Here is a 13,230-nt window from a genome sequence, read left to right as displayed (position 1 = left end):
AATATTAGGAAAGTTGAGAAATAAATATAGCAGGCCCAGCTGATAGAAAGCTGATGGGATCCTCCTCTTTTAATCGAGGCCATCACTCTGTTTTCTCATGCAATTGCATAGCCTATAGAAATGTTGCGCAACATGAGCTCATGTTGTGTTTGAATAGATTTTCAAATACATTTGCATTGATGTCAGAGTGATTAGAGGGACAATAGAGTGTTGAGTACCAGGCAGATAGCATGTTTTGTATGCTACTAATGACCATCAGCAGCATCAGAGCTTGGAGAAGCCTAATTACCATAACTAAACGGTCACGTGGAATTTGACTGCCATCATGACTCGTGAACGCCGGTGTGGCAGTAATACGGTCACCGTAACAGCCCTATGCACAGTTCTGACTGTCTGCCTGGTGGCCGACCTGCCTCTACTGTGCCCCTCCCGCTCTCTCCTTCCTTCGTTAGCTCGCTATGAAAGATGCTAGTGTTTGTGTTCTCAGAAGTACGGCAACTACTCAGTCTCCTACGTTCCAAAAGTACTGAATCTTAAATGTAAATCTACGATTTTTCGGAATCAAATCTTGACACTCAGAAATGGGAGTCGACAACGGGAGTCAACGTGCAAGGAGCCAAGGAATCAATTATCTTGGAGTCGACTCTCCACCACTACGTCATCGTTGTTTAAAGTTGGAAAAATGTCAGAAAAAAGGCAAGCGACAGCAGCGAAGTCATGGCAATACTTTGAGAAGTTAAATGAGAAGGAAATGCAAACTTTGCGAGGCGGAATTGAGGTACAGTAATGGTACAATGAAAGGGACGCAATGTGAGACCCAAACCCTTGCTGTCAGTAGCACAGCTGCATTGTGAATTCACGTGGAATTTGGGGATTTTTTCTTATTGTCTAAACGTTAAGAGAAATTGTCAATTTGTCACATCCCTAGCTACTGCCGGTATGTACTTACAAAAAAGGTCTAAATAAAAAGTTACATGCAACCGAAAAAATGCCTGAATCTAACAGTGGAGGCTGCTGAGGAGAGGACGGCTCATAATAATGGCTGGAATGGAGTAGAATGGCTGGAATGGAGTGATTGGAATGGTATCAAACACGTGTTTGGTACCATTCCATTTACTCCATTCCAGACAATATTTTAAGCTGTCCTCCCCTCAGCAACCTCCACTGGAATCTAAGTATTGTTGTTTTTGACCAAGTGCGAATGCGCCAAATCCACCTCTTCTGCACCTCCTGCAATATTAGTAATCAAATGAAAATACACTGAATAAAGCTATCTAGAAATATACATCAAACGTACCGTACCCTATATTGTCTACTTACATGAAATATTTTTGCATTCCGTGTAGAACGGGTGAAACAACAGATTGATATGACGTTCATACAATGTTGTCAATCAATGACCTTTCCTGCTGCTGGATCAGCCGACCTGTGCGTGGCAGTAATGAGTGATTTTATTGGATCAGCCGACCTGTGCGTGGCAGTAATGAGTGATTTTATTGGAGGTGCAGAAGAGGTGGATTTAGTGCATGCGCACTTGGTCAAAAACAATACTTAGATTCTTTCCAGACAACAAATTTTTTCGGTTGCATGTAACTTTTTATTTAGACTTTGTTTGGAAGTACATACCAGCCCGATTCTTGTTCATTCAGACACCAGAGAAACTACGGACACCAGAGTTTCTACAGACACCAGAGGCTCTACAGACACCACATACAAATGTGTTGTGTTGGATGAATATCATTAATGTATCATTATGTTCAGTTACAGACGTTGTTTCTAACTGTTTATTGTAAACACTGTTGGTATCTATTTTGCTTTTTATAATTACTTTATACTTTTTCAAGGTGTTGTTTTGTAATAAATACTGAAACTGATGCTGTGACTGACTGTTGTTCAATATGTTCTCGTTTTCTACAGTCATTATAACAGGTATATTAACCTATTCCTGTAGTTCGGACTTGTACACTACACACATCACTATACACATCAATATACACATCAATATAGGGCCCTGTGTAGCTCAGTTGGTAGAGCATGGCATTTGCAACGCCAGGGTTGTGGGTTCGTTTCCCACGGGGGGCCAGTATGAAAAATGTATGCACTCACTAACTGTAAGTCGCTCTGGATAAGAGCGTCTGTTAAATGACTAAAATGTAAAATATTCACCTCAATACACGAAAAGCAAAACACAATTATAGAAAACAAACACATTTTTCAGTGAAAAGGTCCTCAATCAGCCTTTTGAATTGCCCGAGAGGCACCAATTAATCCAACTTTAGAGAGCTTTGGAGACCATTACACAAGTAAGGTGCAAAAAAACTAAAAGCAGGTTTACTTAACTCAGTGGAGATTGAATTAGCTATCCCTGAGACCAGGTCTGGTATCTCATACGTCTATAAGGTAGCCCTTTACACTCGTACCAGTATACAAATTGACTGATTTGGACACTGATAAGTGCCTATATTGGAACGCAGTGGCTATTTATTTTCACTGAGAACCGTTCTGAACTTGAGCACCGCGCGCGACAACAGTTGCCACCATCCCTCCCGCTAATTGTGCAACTTTTGCAAAAAAAGGGAAATGCTGTAAATTACGAGGACTATTTTATAATAAATACTGCTTTGATGTCATACAAGCAGGCCAAACACCCGTGAGTCCAAATGTGCACTTCACATTTCCATATCATAAAACTCATGTGTAAGTGTTAACATTTATCATCACTATGTTGGATGTACAGTTACAAGATGACACGGCATTATACCCTGGGGTGTCCTGAACAGAATGAGCCTATGTTTGTTGTATTGTGAAGAAAATTTGCCTCGGGCTACGCATCTGAATGCACTCATGACTCCATTCTACGTACACCAAAATTACGATCTGCTTCTCTGAATTGCCTTGTGAAAGCCTAACAGTGTAAGATCGTATTTTATAATTTAGCTAGTCATGTTGCCCATAGAACAAGCTTTGAAATGATACCCACCTGACTCAGATTGCAATTTGGATTGTGTAAACAACAACAGTAATTGTGTGATGGCAGGGATGCAGGGCTGTGTTCCAAACAAAACAACTACAACTGTACTTGCTGTAGTTCCTCAACAGTAGGGGAGCTGAAAAAAAAAAACTATTCTCTGAGTCATAAAAGTACATTGAAATTACTTAGGAACTGTGCACACTTTGGAGAGGTGTGTGGCCACTTGGAGACACCAGTCAGATCTTTTACTCAAACCCGTTTTTTGTCTTATCAGTGCATTCGGAAAGTATTCAAACCCCTTCCCGTTTTCCACATTTTGTTAAGTTACAGCCTTATTCTAAAATCAATGAAATATTTTTGTCTCTCATCAATCTACACACAAGAACCCATTATGACTAAGCGAAAATAGGTTTTTTGAAATGTTTGCAAATTTATACAAAAACAAAACTGAAATACCTTATTTACATAAGTATTCAGACGCTTTGCTATGAGACTCAACATTTTGCTCAGGTGCATCCTGTTTCCATTGATAATCCTTGAGACGTTTCTACAACTTGATTGGAGTCCACCTGTGGTAAATTCAATTGATTGGACATGATTTGGAAAGGCACACACCTGTCTATACAGTGAGGGAAAAAAGTATTTGATCCCCTGCTGATTTTGTATGTTTGCCCACTGACAAATAGATGATCAGTCTATAATTTTAATGGTAGGTTTATTTGAACTGTGAGAGACAGAATAACAACAAAACAATCCAGAAAAACGCATGTCAAAAATGTTTTAAATTGATTTGCATTTTAATGAGGGAAATAAGTATTTGACCCCTCTGCAAAACATGACTTAGTACTTGGTGGCAAAACCCTTGTTGGCAATCACAGAGGTCAGACGTTTCTTGTAGTTGGCCCAGTGGCGGCTCCTGAAAAAATTCTCAGGGGGGGCAATTTTTCTGATGATTTAGGTGACCTACACACATTTTAAAAAAGATATGTCCAGCAACAACATGAAGACAGGGGCAGCATATAAGTCAATACCAGAAGCATTTATTGACTGATCTCAAAAGTGTTGGCTTACAAAAGCAAAATAAGTTATCACAGTAAAAATAATCAAGGGTGTTCTTTCACATTCCTCAACACTGCATAAACAATATGCATTTCCATAAAACACCTCATCTAATTGTGCCACAAAGTTGACAAGTCCAAGAAAAATACCAGGGTTGGTGGAGCCCTCAGTTTCATCTTTGCCTCGCAAAGCTAACTCAAACACTCCGCAAAACTTCACATACTGGATTAGCCGGCTGAGGATGTGGCGGTTCTTGCTAACCTCATCGTTGTGGCGGCGGACAGCTAGCCTGTATCCCTCATCCAGTTGAGTGGCAATGTTCACTCTCCCCAAAGCAGACAATCTCAAACAGCTATCCATGTGGGTCTTTGACAGCTCATGTTTCTTAATCTTTTCTGAAAGATGGTGCATGTCCGTTACACCAGTCGCTGTCCAAGCGGTGCTGTCTGCCGTGCCGCCTTCAGGGTGAAAGAGTAAGCAGGGGTAGCAGAAGACTGCATTAGCTACATCGCAGCCTGCTAGCCAGGTTTTTCGTTCGTACCAATTTTTGGAAAATCCTCGGGTGTAGGACTTTCCCCCTTTAGTAGAAACCTGTTGAATTATTAAATTTGGTCTGGGAGGTCCTAATTGTTTTGTTGCCAATTTATCTTGATTTGTTCGCCGACAAAAAGGAACTTCTTTCAAAGAGACAATCGAGTTGCACTGAACGCTAGCCATCTTGACAGTAGTACGTGAATTGATTGACGCTGCTACCCGCTCTTTTCTTAGTTACGTTCATGGTTATGTTACGTATGACGAAAGCGCGTAAGTGCAAGCCCTCCCGGAACCCATAGAGATTGTATTGAAAGCTCTGATATTTGAAAAAAAAAGATTTTACATGAGAGTCTATGAGAGACTTCTGGGGCGATTTTCAACCTGACTGAAATCGCCCCAAAAGGGGCGGGGCCATTTGAAGCACGACTTTAGCCTGATTGGACATTTAGTGGCAGATCAGATGTCTAGATTAGAACACTGATAACTACTGTTGCCGTGATATAATTGATTAGAAAAAAAATCCCTTCCTTTTCCCGTTTGGCAGTGCGTCGCCCATATCGCCCTAATGAACACACCGCCCCTGAGTTGGCCACCAGGTTTGCACACATCTCAGGAGGGATTTTGTTCCACTCCTCTTTGCAGATCTTCTCCAAGTCGTTAAGGTTTCGAGGCTGACGTTTGGCAACTCGAACCTTCAGCTCCCTCCACAGATTTGCTATGGGATTAAGGTCTGGAGACTGGCTAGGCCACTCCAGGACCTTAATGTGCTTCTTCTTGAGCCACTCCTTTGTTGCCTTGGCCGTGTGTTTTGGGTCATTGTCATGCTGGAATACCCATCCACGACCCATTTTCAATGCCCTGGCTGAGGGAAGGAGGTTCTCACCCAAGATTTGACGGTACATGGCCCCGTCCATCGTCCCTTTGATGCGGTGAAGTTGTCCTGTCCCCTTAGCAGAAAAACACCCCCAAAGCATAATGTTTCCACCTCCATGTTTGATGGTGGGGATGGTGTTCTTGGGTTCATAGGCAGCATTCCTCCTCCTCCAAACACGGCGAGTTGAGTTGATGCCAAAGAGCTCAATTTTGGTCTCATCTGACCACAACACTTTCACCCAGTTCTCCTCTGAATCATTCAGATGTTCATTGGCAAACTTCAGACGGGCATGTATATGTGCTTTCTTGAGGAGGGGGACCTTGCGGGCGCTGCAGGATTTCAGTCCTTCACGGCATAGTGTGTTACCAATTGTTTTCTTGGTGACTATGGTCCCAGCTGCCTTGAGATCATTGACAAGATCCTCCCGTGTAGGTCTGGGCTGATTCCTCACCGTTCTCATGATCATTGCAACTCCATGAGGTGAGATTTTGCATGGAGCCCCAGGCCGAGGGAGATTGACAGTTATTTTGTGTTTCTTCCATTTGCGAATAATCACACCAACTGTTGTCACCTTCTCACCAAGCTGCTTGGCGATGGTCTTGTAGCCCATTCCAGCCTTGTGTAGGTCTACAATCTTGTCCCTGACATCCTTGGAGAGCTCTTTGGTCTTGGCCATGGTGGTGAGTTTGGAATCTGATTGATTGATTGCTTCTGTGGACAGGTGTCTTTTATACAGGTAACAAACTGAGATTAGGAGCACTCCCTTTAAGAGTGTGCTCCTAATCTCAGCTCGTTACCTGTATAAAAGACACCTGGGAGGCAGAAATCTTTCTGATTGAGAGGGGGTCTTACCCCCCAACCCAAAAAATAAAAAATAAAAAATATTGTAAAGTGGTTGTCCCACTGGCTATCATAAGGTGAATGCACCAATTTGTAAGTTGCTCTGGATAAGAGTGTCTGCTAAATGACGAAAATGTAAATGTAAAATGAAAAATGCAAATCAATTTATAACATTTTTGACATGCGTTTTTCTGGATTATTTTGTTGTTATTCTGTCTCTCACTGTTCAAATAAACCTACCATTAAAATTATAGACTGATCATTTCTTTGTCAGTGGGCAAACGTACAAAATCAGCAGGGGATCAAATACTTTTTTCCCTCACTGTATAAGGTCCCACAGTTGACAGTGCATGTCAGAGCAAAAACCAAGCCATGAGGTCGAATGAATTGTCCGTAGAGCTCCGAGACAGGATTTTGTCAAGGCATAGCTCTGGGGAAGGATGCCAAAACATTTCTGCAGCATGGAAGGTCCCCAAGAACACAGTGGCCTCCATCATTCTTAAATGGAAGAAGTTTGGAACCACCAAGACTCTTCCTAGAGCTGGCCGCCCAGTCAAACTGAGCAATAGGGGAAGAAGGGCCTTGGTCTTGGAGGTGACCAAGAACTCAATGGTCACTCTGACAGAGCTCCAGAGTTCCTCTGTGGAGATGGGAGATTCTCTCAGGACCTCAGACTGGTGCGAAGGTTCACCTTCCAACAGGACAACGACCCTAAGCACACAGCCAAGACAATACAGGAGTGTGCCAAGCTTGTAGCGTCATACCCAAGAAGACTCGAGGCTGTAATCGCTGCCAAAGGTGCTTCAACAAAGTACTTAGTAAAGGGTCAGAATACTTATGTAAATGTGATATTTCAGTTTAAGTTTGAATAAAAGTGCAACATTTTCTACAAACCTGTTTTTGCTTTGTCATTATGGGGTATTGTGTGTAGATTGATGAGAAAAAAATTGTTTTCATCGATTTTAGAATAAGGCTGTAACGTAACAACATTTGGAAAAAGTCAAGAGGTCTGAATACTTTCCGAATGCACTGTATGTTGCAATTTTCCAAGAATATTCTTATGATATCAATGAATGTATACAGAGTATTTTGAGATTTTGTTATCAACAAATGGTCGGTGCCATTGAAGATGAGGGAGGACAATAAAATGTTTTATGAACATGGCGTTATTTCTATTACAGCATATTACATGACTGTCATTCATATTCCATTCACCCATCTCAATTGCTTGAGAAAGTATTCACTCCCCTTGGCATTTTTCCTATTTTGTTGCCTTACAACCTGGAATTAAATTGTATTTTTGGGGGGTTTGTATCATTTGATTTACACAACATGCCTACCACTTTGAAGATGCAATTTTTTTTTTATTGTGAAACAAACAAGAAATAAGACAGAACTTGAGCGTGTATAACTATTCACCCCCACAAAGTCAATACTTTGTAGCGCCACCTTTTGCAGCAATTACAGCTGCAAGTCTCTTGGGGGTATGTCTCTATAAGCTTGGAACATCTAGCTACTGGGATCTTTGCCCATTCTTCAGGGCAAAACTGCTCCAGCTCCTTCAAGTTGAATGGGTTCCACTGGTGTACAACAATCTTTAAGTCAAATCACAGATTCTCAATTGGATTGAGGTCTGGGCTTTGACTAGGCCATTCCAACATATTTAAATGTTTCCCCTTAAACCACTTGAGTGTTGCTTTAGCAGTCTGCTTAGGTTCATTGTCCTGCTGGAAGGTGAACCTCCGTCCCAGTCTCAAATCTCTGGAAGACTGAAACAGGTTTCCCTCAAGAATTTCCCTGTATTTAGCGCCATCCATCATTCCTTCAATTCTGATCAGTTTCCCAGTCCCACAGCATGATGCTGCCACCACCATGCTTCACTGTGGGGATGGTGTTCTTGGGTGATGAGAGGTGTTGGGTTTGCGCCAGACATAGCGTTTTCCTTGATGTCCAGAAAGCTCAATTTTAGTCTCATCTGACCAGAGTGCCTTCTTCCATATGTTTGGGGAGTCTCCCACATGCCTTTTGGCGAACACCAAACATGTTTGCTTATGTTTTTCTTTAAGCAATGGCTTTTTTCTGGCCACTCTTCCGTAAAGCCCAGCTCTGAGGAGTGTACAGCTTAAAGTGGTCCTATGGACAGATACTCCAATCTCTGTTATGGAGCTTTGCAGCTCCTTCAGGGTTATCGTTGGTCTCTTTGTTGCATCTCTGATTAATGCCATCCTTACCTTGTCCGTGAGTTTTGGTGGGCGGCCCTCTCTTGGCAGGTTTGTTGTGGTGCCATATTATTTCAATGTTTTAATAATGGATTTAATGGTGTTCCGTGGGATGTTTTATATATATAACCCAACCCTGATCTGTAGTTCTCCACAACTTTGTCCCTGACCTGTTTGGAGAGCTCCTTGGTCTTCATGGTGCCGCTTGCTTGGTGGTGCCCCTTGCTTAGTGGTGTTGCAGACTCTGGGGCCTTTCAGAACAGGTGTATATATACTGAGATATGTGACAGATCATGTGACACTTAGATTGCACACAGGTTAACTTTATTTAACTAATTATGTGACTTCTGAAGGTAATTGGTTGCACCAGATCTTATTTAGGAAATTCATAGCATAGGGGGTGAATACATATGCACGCACCACTTTTCCGTTATTTATATTTTAGAATTTTTTGAAACAAGTTTTTTTTCCATTTCACTTCACCAATTTGGACTATTTTGTGTATGTCCATTACATGAAATCCAAATAAAATTCAATTTTAAATTACATGTTGTAATGCAACAAAATAGGAAAAACGCCAAGGGGGATGAATTATTTTGTAAGGCACTGTAACATTGACAAGTTTAGGCTACTATATGATACTCAAATTTTCCCTATACCCATCATGAGAGTGCTCCAACCTAAAATGTACAATGTACGCTAGGTGCACATCGAGAGACATTTGAGTAATCAAGGTGTCTGTCACGTTCATTGTATAAAGGATCGGACCAAGGTGCAGCGTGGTATGCATAAATGTTTAATTATTTAAATAAACACTTGACAAAATAACAAAAGCAACTGAACGTGAAGTTCTAAACACTAACAGCAACAAGTAGAAACAGAATCAGAAACAAGATCCCACAACATAGGTAGGCAAAATGGCTGCCTAAGTATGATCCGCAATCCGAGACAACGATCGACAGCTGCCTCTGATTGGGAACCACACCCGGCCAACATAGAAATAGATAAACTAGATTATATCCAAATCACACCCTGACCTTACCAAACAGAGAATACAGGTGATCTCTAAGGTCAGGGCGTGACAGTACCCCCCCCTTCCCCCAAAGGTGCGGACTCCGGCCGCAAAAACTTGACTCATTAGGGGAGGGTCCGGGTGGGCTTCCAGCCTCGGTGGCGGCTCCGGCTCCGGACATGACGTAGGCAGTAAACTGGCGACACGCACCACTGGTTTGGTGCGAGGAGCAGGTACGGGCCGTAAAGTCTGGAGACACGCACCACTGGTTTGGTGCGAGGAGCAGGTACGGGGCGCACCGGGCTGGCGACAGGCACCACTGGTTTAGTGTGAGGAGCAGCCACGGGCCGTACCAGGCTGGGGACACGCACCACTGGTTTGGTGCGAAGAGCATGTACGGGGCGCACCGGGCTGGAGACACGCACCACTGGTTTGGTGCGAGGAGCAGGTACGGGGCGCGCCGGGCTGGAGACACGCGCCACTGGTTTGGTGCAAGGTGCAGGCACGGGCCGTACAGGACTGGAGACACACACCACTGGTTTGGTGCGAGGAGCAGGCACGGGCCGTACAGGACTGGAGACACGCACCACTGGTTTGGTGCCAGGAACAGGTACGGGGCGCACCGGGCTGGCGACACGCACAACTGGTTTAGTGTGAGGAGTAGGCACGGGCCTTACCAGGCTAGGGACACGCACCACTGGTTTGGTGCGAGGAGCAGGAACGGGCCGTTCCGGACTGGAGACACGCACCACTGGTTTGGTGTGAGGAGCAGGCACAACCCGTCCTGGCTGAACACTAATTTTAGCCCGGCGAGTGCAGGGAGTTGGCTCTACTCTGAAACCTGGCTCCGCCAGCCTCTGCTCTAAGGACTGCGTTCTCTTTTGCTGTAAGGTTAACTCCTCTCTCAGCTCCTCCTGTTGCCTAGCCAGCTCCTCTCTCCTTCTCTGTGTGGGCCTCCTGCAGCGCCTCCCTCTGAAGGGAGCTCTCCTGCTCTCTCTTAGCTAACAGCCCCCTTAAGGTAGTTATCTCCTCTCTCAGAGTGCTGAGCTGCATGTCTTGGAGGGCCTCTATAATAGCGGCCTCCTCTTCCTCCACAGTCAGCCCTTTCAGGGCCTCCTTCTGCTCCGTGTGCCCCCAAAAATATGTTTTCTTGGGGCTGCCTCTTGTGCTTCCTTCGCGTTCGGCACCGTCGTTGATCCTCTCCTGCCTGGGCTTCTTCCTTCGGCCAGGGTCCTTTACCGGCTAATATCTCCTCCCATGTCCAAAATGTCTTCCCCACCTGTGTCCAGGGTGTCTGCTCCTCCTGGCCACACTGCTTGGTCTATTGGTGGTGGGATCTTCTGTCACGTTGGTTGTATAAAGGATCGGACCAAGTTGCAGCGTGGTATGCGTACATGTTTAATTATTTAAATAAACACTTGACAAAATAACAAAAGCAACTGAATGTGAAGTTCTAAACGCTAACAGAAACAAGCCTAAACAGAATCAGAAACAAGATCCCACAACATAGGTAGGCAAAATGGCTGCCTAAGTATGATCCCCAATCAGAGACAACGATCGACAGCTGCCTCTGATTGGGAACCACACCCGGCCAACATAGAAATAGATAAACTAGATTATTTCCAAATCACACCCTGACCTAACCAAATAGAGAATACAGGTGATCTCTAAGGTCAGGGCGTGACAGTGTCAGACATTGACACGAGCAATACTGCCTTGCACACTCTTAACTGCATCTAGCTGATCTAGGGTGTAATCATTAGTCCAACAGTTGCAAACATGGACAAATTCAGGTATGTTTATCCCTGTTTCATTCCATTTGCTTCCGTTTAAGAAACGTTTTTCAACAGAATCACACACAAACACAGTTCACTTTCATAGCAGCCACATGATCCCTTTGACCGTTGTAGAATTTCTTCTTGAATCTACGCGCTCTCCTCCTCTCACCTTTCCCCTTCTCTTGTGGACTTCAGTGCACAACACATCAGCTGTCTGTGACCAGGCGAAAAAATCTTTCCAAGCCAAACCTTCATCTCATAATCGCTACACACAGCCTACATTGTTGTCACCAATGTTCCCTCTAAGCTGCACGCGTGTGCGGCCTTGCCATTACTCCAGGACTGCCGCACAGAAGAAATGCCCTGCTGCGCAGAGACGCAAGTGATTGAACTTCACTGAGTTCGTCCCATTAGTTTGCACTTTAAAGATCAACGTTTTTTCTGTGATCGAATGAACATTATATCAGCCCCTTTTCAGTGCAACAAACCAAACCAAATCTAACTTTGCAAGATTGAGTCTATGATTTTGTTGTAGGCAGAGCCAGAGTGCAACGGAGTAGAATTCTATTGGCAGGGTAGCCCATGAGCGTCTTTCAATCACCTGCGAGTAAATGCGCTTTTCAGATCAGTTCAGATCAGAGCGCAGAGCCACACCTGTGCACATTTGTTGATATTCTTTGCTAGTTAGTGAGTTATTAGCCCAGTTATAGATAAGTACAGTTGAAGTCGGAAGTTTACATACACTTAGGTTGGAGTCATTAAAACTTGTTTTTCAACCACTCCACACATTTATTTTTAACAAACTATAGTTTTGGCAAGACGGTTAGGACATCTACTTTGTGCATGGCACAAGTAATATTTCCAACAATTGTTTACAGACAGATTATTTCACTTATAATTCACTGTATCACAATTCCAGTGGGTCAGACGTTTACATACACTAAGTTAACTGTGCCTTTAAACAGCTTGGAAAATTCCAGAAAATTATGTCATGGCTTTAGAAGCTTCTGATAGGCTAATTGACATCATTTGAGTCAATTGGAGGTGTACCTGTGGATGTATTTCCAGGCCTACCTTCAAACTCAGTGCCTCTTTGCTTGACTATATAGGAAAATCAAAAGAAATCAGCCAAGACCTCAGAAAAACAATTGTAGACCTCCACAAGTCTGGTTCATACCGCTCAGGAAGGAGATGCGTTCTGTCTCCTAGAGATGAATGTACTTCGGTGCGAAAAGTGCAAATCAACCCCAGAACAACAGCAAAGGACCTTGTGAAGATGCTGGAGGAAACAGGTACAAAAGTATCTATATCCACAGTAAAATGAGTCCTATATCGAAAGGCCGCTCAGCAAGGAAGAAGCCACTGCTCCAAAACCGCCATATAAAAGCCAGACTACGGTTTGCAACTGCACATGGGGACAAATATCGTACTTTTTGGAGAAATGTCCTCTGGTCTGATGAAACAAAAATAGAACTGTTTGGCCAAAATGACCATCGTTATAGTCCCGTGTAAATCAGTTGGTAGAGCATGGCGTTTGCAACGCCAGGGTTGTGGGTTCGTTTCCCACGGGGGGCCAGTATGAAAAATCTATGCACTCACTAACTGTAAGTTGCTCTGGATAAGAGCGTCTGCTAAATGACTAAAATGTAAATGTCAAATGTTATGTTTGGAGGAAAAAGGGGAAAGCTTGCAAGCCGAAGAACACCATCCCAACCGTGAGGCACGGGGGTGGCAACATCATGCTGTGGGGGTGCTTTGCTGCAGAAAGGACTGGTGCACTTCACAAAATAGATGGCATCATGAGGAAGGAAAATTATGTGGATATATTGAAGCAACATCTCAAGACATCAGTCAGGAAGTTAAAGATTGGTCGCAAATGGGTCTTCCAAATGGACAATGACCCCAAGCATACTTCCAAAGTTGTGGCAAAATGGCTAAAGGAC

The 13,230-nt window shown here is 43.6% G+C and overlaps 1 protein-coding gene across 2 annotated transcripts in view; it reads right to left on the bottom strand.

Annotated features, from left to right (window-relative positions):
* rassf4a (Ras association domain family member 4a) overlaps positions 1 to 13,230 on the bottom strand; it is a 112,652-nt gene that overhangs the window by 79,696 nt on the left and 19,726 nt on the right. The gene's annotated exons all lie outside the window — the stretch shown is intronic.

This window comes from Coregonus lavaretus (genome assembly GCF_964263955.1).
Source record: "Coregonus lavaretus genome assembly, chromosome: 36".
In the NCBI taxonomy this organism is placed as follows: Eukaryota; Metazoa; Chordata; class Actinopteri; order Salmoniformes; family Salmonidae; genus Coregonus; species Coregonus lavaretus.
Note: the sequence above shows the minus strand (reverse complement) of the source record. Positions and strands in the feature narration are given on the sequence as shown.